The following is an 11,375-nucleotide window of genomic DNA, read 5'->3' as shown; positions in this document are numbered from 1 at the left end:
GCTGCTTTGCTGGTCTGTACGTACGATGCACGAACGATGAAACATGTTTGAGATGATTTTCCTGGAGGCCCAACTGCATTGGCTGGTGGATTTCCTAAAAATTTAGCAGCGAAGAAAATCTAACGATCCACATGCCAGCCATGCGGTCTTGATAATTTGCTATCTGCGCTTACTGTGGCTAGTGGCCACATGTGAAGTCCATTCGAACATAGCTCAAGATGTTGGGTTCAGCGGGAAAATATCTCTGAAATCAGACTGATCGTAAAGTACTGAAGATATTGTGCTTATGATAAACAATTATAGATTGTGAGAACAGCTCTTCTTGCAAGCTGGGAAACGAAGGAATGAAATGATTTTTTTTTTTCACAAGCTCCAGGTGCAAGTTCTTCAAGTTTAATCCTGGCATTATGAGTGTTTAAAGGGGTCAATCCTGAAAAAGGGTGTAAATGTGTACAGGTAATAAGTAGTTTTTTTTAATAATGACTGTTACTGACTGGCTGCGCGATTGCAGCAACATGCTGCCGCACTTTCCATTGCCTCGGCAATGCATTGCTATGCCCTTATTGAGCATTTACAGCTGCTCCACAAGCAAGACACGATTTTATTCGAGATAGTAGCCTCCGGATTAGCACCACTAAACACACAAAAAATTAAAAAGCACTGCAGAATCTGCATTGGAGTAATGCGAAAGCACGGATGCTGCTGTTGGTTGCTTCTGGTGTCTTCTGGTTGGTTCTAGTTGCTTCCAGTTGCTTAATTCCCTTCTTGTTTACCCATTTTAGTCTTTGGTACTTTCAAATTGCGCGCCAATCCCTTCCTATGCCCTTTTTCTGCTCTACTTCCCGTTGCTTGACGTCACATCCTCTACGTCACATTAATTCACTTCTTGTTGATTCATTTTAGTCTTCGACACTTTCAAATTGCGCGCTCATTTCTTCCTATGCCCTTTTTTCGGCTCTACTTCCGGTTGCGCTACGTCACATCCTTGACGTCACCCTAATCTACTGCCTTAATTAATTACGTTAGACTTGGGTACTTTCAAATTGCGCGCCAATTCCTTCCTATGCCCTTTTTTGGCTCGACTTCAGGTTGCGTATGTCACACCTTTGACGTCACATTAATTGACTGTTTTAATTACCTATTTTAGTATTTGATAATTCAAATGTGGGCCAAGCCATTCACTAATGAGACCATTTTGTCTTTAGTTTTTCACTATTTGCCTCTAATTATTCACCTAATTAACATACTGCCCTAATTATTTTTCCCCACACATTACATCACACTCTATCGATTGAGACCACTCATTAACCTTTACGACTGCTCAATTACTCACAACGTCTGCGGACACGATTTGGCGTGTTCTGGTTCTAATTAATTGCCTAATTATCTTATTGGCCTAATTATTATTTCGAACACAACATTACGTCACCCTTTCGATTGACACCTCTCATTACCTCTACCACTTCTCAATTACTCACAACTGCTGCAAACAACTTTTATATTTTCTGCCTGTAATTAATTACATAATTAACTTATTGGCCTAATTATTTTTTCTGCAGCAACATTATGTCAGCCTCTACCAATTAACACCACTCATTAACCTACTACCACTCCTCAATTACTCGCAGCTGCTGCGGACACGATTTTGCGGACGCCGTCTGCGGACACGGTCTGCGGACAGAAATCTGTGAACATGGCGAAGTAATGCTTTCGCGTTAATAACGCTTTGATAATCTAGAGCAAAAGTGAACGCGATAGCGTGTGGAGACTGCTGTGCATGAAACCTCTTAGCGTCCCGCCGTAGAGAATCATTCACTACCGTCTTTGGAGCCTCTTACCTTAGCCGACGATTTTTATCCTCGATTTGCCATACGCGACTAAACTCCACCCACAGCTATCACCCTCGTGACATCCGTTGCACGGCCCATCAGTGGAGGCGCACTTGGTGAAAATTTCACCTCCCTATATCGCTATACCACGTGCATACAGAAGGGAGTTAAAACAGACGCATACGAATAGCGAGACCTGCAATACCCGCCTCCTTTAATCTAGTATACCATCGTAGAAGCTTATGCAAATTGTACTTATCGTGTAACCGCCTGTGGCTAGTGCGACATCGAAAACGACAGCGTTGAAAGAACTATACGCGACTTCGGCATGCAGCGAAGCGCATGGAGGTAAACACAGATTTATACAAAAAACACCGTACGAGAGATCAACTTTAAACGGTTATGAATGCAAAATATCATCCCAAAATGACCAAAGCAGCCTCCGTGAAAACGTTGCAACCAATCATTCTTTTGGAACGCAATTGCTGTCTTTGTGATATGATTACGGTTGTGTTCCAGAGACTCTCTCGCCAGTGGCGAAACCATGGATGGCTCCTGGAAGGGCTAATTGAGGGTTGCGATTCCCTATTTAAACCATGTTGTTGGCCTCCGGAAAAGTAGCACGTAACCTCGTTTCCAGAAGCCAACATATTTTTTTTTGCTCTTCAAAAAAAAAAAAAAAAAAAGAGGGGGGGGGGGCAGCATTGTTCTGCTGTGTAAAATTTCCCACTTCAGGAGCCTCTGTCCCTCGCATGTGCGTTTGTCCGCGCTGAGAGGTGCTTTTAGTGTCTGCGTTTGTTCTCTTCGCGTGTGTTCCTGCGTGTTTGGTTTGCTCGTCACGTCCATGATATATATTTAAGCAAATGTTACCATAAGACGCCGAGAACAGGCAAAAACTCTAGATATTGCCACAAAGCTCAGTAATGTTTACTTGCTGGTGCTCAGAGCTGCGGGAACGTGACTCCACCACTTCGTTTATGACGCGAGCTGCTACTAGATTTATATGGCATGTTTGTAGCAACACGCATTTGATTTTGCATTGCTCGCGGTTGTCGAAGGCTATTTCCGCTTCGTATCTCGAAAGTTTTTCGTCAGAGCGCTCGAATGTAGCTGATACGATTACTTATTAGGCCAGTGCCGAACTATTCAATCCTTCGAGGTTAAAAGTAAGCCCTATAATGAGTTGCTTTGCTTACACGTAACATAAATACCTAAGAAAGTACAAGATTAAACAGCCGTCACCGTAACTTGGTGGTACAGTAGCGGTTGCGAAATTCGGAGGTTGTGTTCGTTTTCAACCGACGGCATGTAATTGTTTTCGACTGCAATTTCTAATCGATTACCTCAATGATTAATTATTACTTCTCGTTCATCAGCACACAAAAAATCCCCTATGCGTTTAGTTGCGTCACAGGCGGTTGGCTCCTTTCTTATGGATATCACAACGAACGCCTGACTTTCTACTAGCATGTTTGCTGCACGTCTAGATTGGTGTGAGTCTGCTGGTGTTTTGGCGATAAAAAATACTGTTCTCGAATCCTTCGCGCACCCTGTGTACACGTGATATCTGCCAGGTGCTGTTTTAGGTCTATAGTTTAAAAAAAAAAAGGTAAATATTTATTTCAGTCCTACAGTGGACACCAGCCACGGTGGTCACCAAGTATCAGGCCGAATACGTCAAATAGTCAGCTAATTAACTAAATGCGTTAATTAACTTAACTTCAGGTGGTCCGTTGTATTTGAAGAATTGGAACTCGTGCTCAAAAAAAAAAAGGAATAAAGAATGGCAGTAGCTTAGCTCAGCTATACTAGGATATACGTAGCGAGAGGTACGTTTCCCTGGGTGAGCTATCGGTGCCACAGTCTCTCGCACACACTACACATGTGTCCAAACGGATTGTTCACAAAGTCTGCTTCAAATGTCCGGGTAGTAGATGCACTTTTGGAAACTCTAATGGAGTGATCAGTCACACAACGTGTCTTCGGATCCTTTCTTGCTGGTTCTCTCTGACTGAACTCTTCCATAGTCCCCACCTCGGCGGCTATGCTCCGTCCATTATACGCTGTCCCCAGCGTGACAGATACTGCGCCTTTCCTTTCCTGTAAAGCAATTTATTATTATAATTATTATTATCAGCTGCGCAGCTCTGATGTCACTCGGCTCCTCGCACATGCGTAGCAGACCGCGGAACTCCTCGGTCGGAGGCGAGCGGTGTCTGCTCCGCGGTCGTCGCGGTGCACCAGCTGTTCGGCTCTGCCGTCGCTCGGCTCCTCGCGCATGCGCAGAACTGGCGAACTGACAGCTACAGCGAAACGACGAAACTGCAGATAATGTCGCTTTCGCAACAAAACTTTTTTTTTTCTTTTTTTAAAGAATCATAACGCAGGTCCAGCGGGCGCGGGGCTTTCAGCGAGGCCACGGTCGAAGCGAAACTGCCAACTAACTATCGCACGCCCGTCTCCCAGCAGAATGTCGAAATAAGATTGAGCGATCCATGTCACACAGGCGCGCTGGCTTTGTGTCACGGCGTGAAACCGTCTGCGATTGAATAAAAAATGCTCTCAGCTATACTATTTGGAGGCCGAACTTCAACTCAGTAAATACAACATACCACCTAAAATAAAATTAAAAAGTTAATTACTGCATTCAGTTTATTAGCAGATTAATTTTCCTCGTGTCCACCGTAGCCTTCATTACAGTCCCAGGGCTAAAATAAATCTAAATCTGTTACATTTAAAAATTTAAACCTTCTAAAAATACCCGGTTAATATATACTTTCAATCCGGTAAATAATTACGTGGAACAGGGATTCGAGTCAAGGCCCTCATATGCACGAGGAGGATGTTCTATACGCCACTGCTTTCTACCTGAATGTTACTGAATGCTACTTGATAATTATTTCGTAGTGCCCCGTACACTGCGCTGGGAACTTGCAATAGTTAAACATATTCAGTAGAGCCACAGGTTAGGCCGTAAAGAATAAACTTTTCGAAATCAGACAGCGCGCTTAGAGCCAGCCGGCCATTGCATTAGCATACAGGTTTAAAATATTTTGGCGAGACTTGCAATTGACAAGCTTTCGTCCATTCGTTGAAGTTTAATGCAAATTGTTTAGAAAGTTGATCTTTAGAGTGCTGATGACTCAGTTTGAAGATCGTGTAAAGTTGATCACTGTGTTCGAATATGTGAACATTGTATTTTTGTTCTTCAGAATAATGTTTTAGCTCAGGTGGTTGCTTTTGTAGGTTATTACGAGATTGGGGCAGTTTTCAGGTTGAAGATGAAGGTGAAGTTGAAAGTTTATTTTCAAATAATAAAAAAAAAAAAAACGTACAGAAATATACAGCGAGAGGTCCCATGGTACAAGACCGCAGGTGGGACCTCCCATGGTAATAGATCTCGATAGGCAACTTAAAAAATTAAAATAATATTATTGCATAGAAAATTGTATTATGAAGCAACACTGAGAATAAAAAACGAAATCCATAGTAAAGAGTGCATTGCCGACAGATTTAAATACAAAAATAGAATACAGAAAAAGGGACAAAAACACTTACGAATTCCGCGACACAAAAGATAAATAACAAAGAAATCACAAATTAAGAAGAAAATTTTTAATTTGATCTTGAACAAAGAAAGTGTATTAGTTTGCTTAATGTCGAAATTCAAAGAACTCCAAAATGATATGGACGAAAATTGAAGGCATTGTTTGCCGCATTATTTCCGGTGTCTTTGTTCTAAAGGCACCCGCGACAATTGGCATCGTTTCTTACGAAGACACCGCCAAACTTATTAGGCATATCGTTGTCGAATATTTGAAGCGTGATAAGATTTTGCTGTATTGAAGGCACTGATGAGTTTACAGCCCATTTTGGCAGTGCCGTTTATGGGAAATTTGATCAGGAGTTAGAGGTGCAGATCCGCAACGTTTCCGTACATGAATTTAGACATCTTGGAAGATATGGCACAGTAGGTCTGTGTGAAGAGAAAATTTGGCTAGAGTTAAATGCAACGTTAATTGACCCAGCTGGCGTCCTTGTTCATATTAAACACATATTGATAACAAAGAGGTTGCTGAAAAAGTGGACGGAGAGTCAGTGTGCTGGGAGGGAAAGCGTGGTGGCGACTTGCTTTATACGTCCAGAAACGTTGGGCTTTGATATCTAGTAATATGTTTCTCTTGTTAATGATGACTTCGAAACTGTCTGCATTGCTTCTCGTACAGTCGCCACAACGGTTGTGCATCGATCCTCTCGAGGTGATTCAGATAACCTCTCTCGGTGGATTCTTTTCTGACGTTCGGAAACCTGAATAAATGACGTTTTATTATTGGGTTAGGTGATTTCAGGAATAACGTTTTTCATGTTAACCCTCTAAAGGTGAGACTAAATAAATTAATGTTGTCGAATGGCTGTGAAAAAGGCATTGAATTGCCCACTGACATATCATAGCACACCGATACAGTAGTTGCATTTGTATTTCACTAATTGCAACGGTACGTCGGATGTTTTGTCTTGGGATCAGCGATCACTTGTCATCCTTTTCATTTTTTCACATATAGACGAAAGCGAAATCTCGCATACTCGCACGGAGAGTTTATGATAAGAGAAAGTAATCACCAGATTTTGTAATTTGTGGTCTACAATTATTTTGGCTGATATATATCATGAAGCGGACTTGTCCCATGCCTATACGATATCTTGATTAAATATTGGGTAGAAACTTACGACGCTGCGTTTCTGACACAGATTATTAAGAAATACAGCAAGGCTAGAAAATATAGTATGACAGGCGCAGTTTTGAAAAAAAAATTGTATAAAATAATAAAATGTTTTATTTTTATAGCTAGAGATAACGAGTTTTAACTGAACTTCAGAAATTTAGAAAATAAACCCAGGTTTTAGGATATCTAGATCTTATTTTAGACTAACAAGTTTTCGCGTATGTTTCGCAGCACTAAATTACTTTGTGATGATTTTAATACCATCATGGGGAGCAAAAAAAAAAAAAGAAAAAAGAAAATTCTATCAGAGCTAGAAATCAATGTGGTGAACTATGCCGAAGTCGTCTTTGCTAATAAACTTAATGTGGCGATAGGAGCATACAGTGCATATGCTAACTGTCGAATTGCCAGAACTGCAGACTCACATTTCTTGTCCTGCAATGGATATTTAAAATTTTTGTTACTATTTCAAGAGATGAAGTTGCTTACATAATTAATGCTTTTAGGAACACGTGCTCCCCCGCGGAGGATATAGTTGCTGTCTTTCTTATATATGCTGTTAATATTACCGCTGGCCTCCTTACTCAAATTAAAAAAAAAAAAAGTGCTGTTCACTGGAGCATTCTTCACCAAGCTAAAAGTCGCACGTGTCGCCGTGTTGTTCTAAGGAGGCAATAAAATTGACCTCAGCAGGTATGTCCCGATTTAGGTATTACCTCTGTTTGTGAAAGTAATTTCAGCGCGCACTGTTCAAGAGGCTGAACAACTTCTTACAAGCAGCAGTATGTATGGCTTTCAGGCCATTAAATCAGACCAGTCATCACTGTTAGATTTAAAAACACCATAATTAAACATTTTGAAAATATACTTTTTGTGCTGCAATTGTTCTAGATTTTTTTGCAAATCATTAAACTTCGGGAAGCATTCAGTACTACTGCATATATATATTGTAACGCCGTGAGGAAGACGAAGTGTTTCCTTCTCTTGCCTCGCGGAAGGGACAAAGTGATGACGAAGAAGTGGGACTGGTTCCGTGTTGCTGCCTGCTGCTATGTCACTTGAGGCTGTTGTAAATACACTGTAAATACATCGAGTTTCCTTGGTGGAGGTGCGGGTTATAGATCCCCGTACTTCTCGCATGCCTCTCGTATATATATATATATATATATATATATATATATATATATATATATATATATATATATATATATATATATATATATATATATATATATATATATATATATATATAATTGTTTATGTAGTTGCGGATTTACTGTTGAAAAGTTATCTTACTGCACGGACGCAGTATACACGGATACAAAGTGTTAAATCCAGTTTCGATGCATTAAAATTTTGTTTCCCTCAAGGTTCAATGCTGGACCTCCTTCTTTTAGCATAGACATTAACTTCACTGTCCACGTTCCATTAACTTCTAATATTATGCTGTAGGATAATGATAACAGTCTCATTTTCTGGCTGTAATCTGCAAGCATTTGAGCAGCAATCTAATGCCTAGCTTAAGGAATTAGCGATTTAGCTCTCTGTCAACCAACTTCAACTAAACATTAACAAAACAAGACTTATGTTCTTTTATCTAAGAACAATTAAGTCATCACTTCAAGGTAGACTTTAATAACTTGAAAATTGAGTAAGTGCATAGCTGTCGACATTTTGGTGTGTATTTGCGCAGGGATTTGGAGCGGATCCATCGTATTAGACATCTATTGCGACAACAAGTTAAAAAAAAACAAATATATTTTCCTCTTGTATATTGCCACTTAGTATATTGCAATCTAATATGGGATACCTGCAATAAGACTGATTCCTATAAATTGTTTTCACTTCAGAAGAGAGCCCTATATATATTGTGTACAAGCCCAATTGATGAAACAAAGGTTTTTGAAAGCTTTCATGTCCGCATTTTTGCTTAACTCCTGCAATTTGAGTTTGGTGGTTCATATTTTCTTTAAAATAAAAACAATTAATTTTTTCCATAATACTTATCTGTATAGGTATATTACATATAGCTTACGTGTGGTTGTCCCATCCACTGAGAGATCCTGAACGAACCATGAAAAACAAAGTATACGTAACTAAATTGTAACCCTGTGCAAAACCTATTAATAAATTTCGGCAGAAAATTTTAGTGCATCTGCATTTAAGAATAAAGTGAGGTTGCTTTTCTCTCCTCTATAATTTTCTGTTTGTATTACTTTGTTCCGTTCTGTTGTCGCTGTTCATGATCCATTAATTTTCTTTCAGTCTGTCCTTCCTTTTTCTACTCCCATGTATGTATGTCGAAAAGCGCTTTTGCTAATATTTAAAGAGCTGTTCGTACATTCATATTTTCTATTATTTTACCACCACCACCACCACCACCACCACCACCACCACCACCACCACCACCACCACCACCAACAACAACAACAACAACAACAACAACAACGACAACAACACTTGGTACCAATTTTCGAAGAAGCTCGGAATCGGACATCTGCGAACCCCTTCTGCATTCGGGATGGTTTGCTCTGCTGCAAGAATTACTCGTCTGCCGGTGCGCGCTTCCTGTTCGTCGTTCCGGCTAGCCTCTATTGCTTTGTGCTGCACGCAGTGCAAGATAAAGTCACAGCTTGGCACTTAGGGCTTGCCAGGAACTTCACCCGCATTAATGAAAGTTTTTACTGGCCAAATATGCGTCGTACAACTCAGCATTACGTGACCTCCTATGTGCAGTGTCAGCAGTTCAAACTTCCCACTCTCCGCCGGGCCGCTTACATTCGGTGACACCACCGACCACACCATATGAGCAAGTGGGTGTTGATCTCATAGGCCCATTTCCCCGCTCGTCCAAAGGCTATCGCTGGTTCATCGTATGCGTTGATCATCTCACGCGTTACTGTAAAACTACCTCCATCCCTTCGGCTACCAAAGCTGATGTTTTCCTTTCTCCACGTCGTCGTCCTCCGTCATGGGCCTCCTCCGGGGCCTCCAGTTTACGACCGCTGTAGGGGAGCATCTTCTGCACCATTGTTCAGGCCATTTGCGTCATTCCACACCGCAACACTCCCAGACAAATAGCCTTGTTGAATGTACACACCGGTGACTCACAAGTATGCTTGCGATATATGTCGACTCTCGTCATAAGAACGGGGACGATGCGCGTTCCTTCATTACATGTGACGCTTCAAGGTATGAAACAACTGCTAATACACGATGAACAATGCTGCTGAACAGGCGACAAGTCCCACAAGATACACACATACAAGGACGATGCTGCACTGATAAATAAGTATTCATACCCGCGCTCCTTCTCCATTCTCCACTTCTTTCATCTACTCCTAACTTCGTCCCTCACAGTAATCTAGGAATTCTTTTGCCAGATAAAAATACTGCTGATAATATTATTGATTAATGACTATAATTCATGGCTGTGCGTAATGTTAGCAGATACTATAAATTCACGGGTGAAAATAGATAAGCAGCAACGGCTGGTTAGGTAGCTTGTGGTCACCAACGCAATTCGGTCTCTTAGTCTTCCCACGGGGGAGCCACACAATGGCAAGAACCTATGCCACTCAGACAGTTCCCAAAATACACGTGGCATTACTCCCCTCCTCAAAAGAAGAATCGTCCCGATTCAAAAAGATAGAAGGAATAAAATAAAGGGTGACGGAGGAACAGTCAATGTATAATGTAGCAAAAGAACGGCACGCACAAACGTTGCACTTAAAGCGAGTGGTAAGATTTCAGTCTACTGACAGGCGCAGTGTCAGACTGAGGAGCACGAGACGAAGAGGAACAGTCGCTTCAGGAAGGACCTCATAACCCACTACGCTAACACGGCGAAGCACCCTGTAGGGGCCGAAAAAATGGCTCAGGAGATTTTCGGAGTGACCGCTTTGCCGGATAGGGGTCCATACCCAGACCTGGTCACCGCAATGATATTTGACGTCCAGGTGACGGACGTTTGAGTAGCTGGGTGTCACTGCTTTTTTTTACTGACGAATGCAAAGCCTGAATAGCCATCGGCCTGGAGATCCGGCGTGCACTCTACAGAGACCTTCGCACTGAGCCGCGACGAGGACAAATCGGTCACGGCCGCGAGAGGAGCGCTTCAACTGGGCTCCGATAGTGGCATTTAAACTCGGCTTCTATACGTTGCCTTTTTATGTCTGCGACATGCCCTTCATCCGGTTTGTGACAATGCAAAGCGCACCTTTAATGAGGCCTTAGGAACGTGCCTGCGTGGCTTCGGAGTAGCGTGTCTGGCTCGGGACCCGATGGTCCCGGTGGGATCGATTATGTCTACAAATGAGCTGCACAAGTTTGCAGCTCCTGAAAATTCGACCAGGACATGTGTGTCTCGCGATGTCACAAAACAGACAATCAATCAATGTCAAGCTATTATCATTATCGTCAACCGGGCTATACCAACTGAAGGGCAAATGCCTCTCCCATATTCCTGAGAAGTCTTGCCTTGTAAGCGGCCAAATACCACCTACCAAAGGCGTTCTCGTGCTTTAAAGCGAACGATTTTGCTAAGCTCTTCCGTAGCTTGGTCGGCATGAGTTTCATACGCACGAGCATGGCCCTGGCAGGTGGTACTGGCAGCTGACATGGCTGCGCACTGATGGGCCGTAGGGTTGCCTGATATTAAGTTTGCAAGAAGCTGCTAACTCGGGCGTCTCCTTTCGTATGGGAGGGTGATATCAGAATCGGCCTGCCATGATATTTGAATTCACCTTATCCCTAGGCCGCACAGGTACGTTGATACGGCTTGGTGAAAGTGGGGTTTGATATGCCATGTGGTAGCCTACGC

Source organism: Amblyomma maculatum, chromosome 2 (assembly GCF_055883805.1).
Source record: "Amblyomma maculatum isolate TAMU_Amacu chromosome 2, ASM5588380v1, whole genome shotgun sequence".
Taxonomy (NCBI): domain Eukaryota; kingdom Metazoa; phylum Arthropoda; class Arachnida; order Ixodida; family Ixodidae; genus Amblyomma; species Amblyomma maculatum.
The sequence above is the reverse complement of the archived record's forward strand: the minus strand, read 5'-3'. Positions refer to the sequence as shown.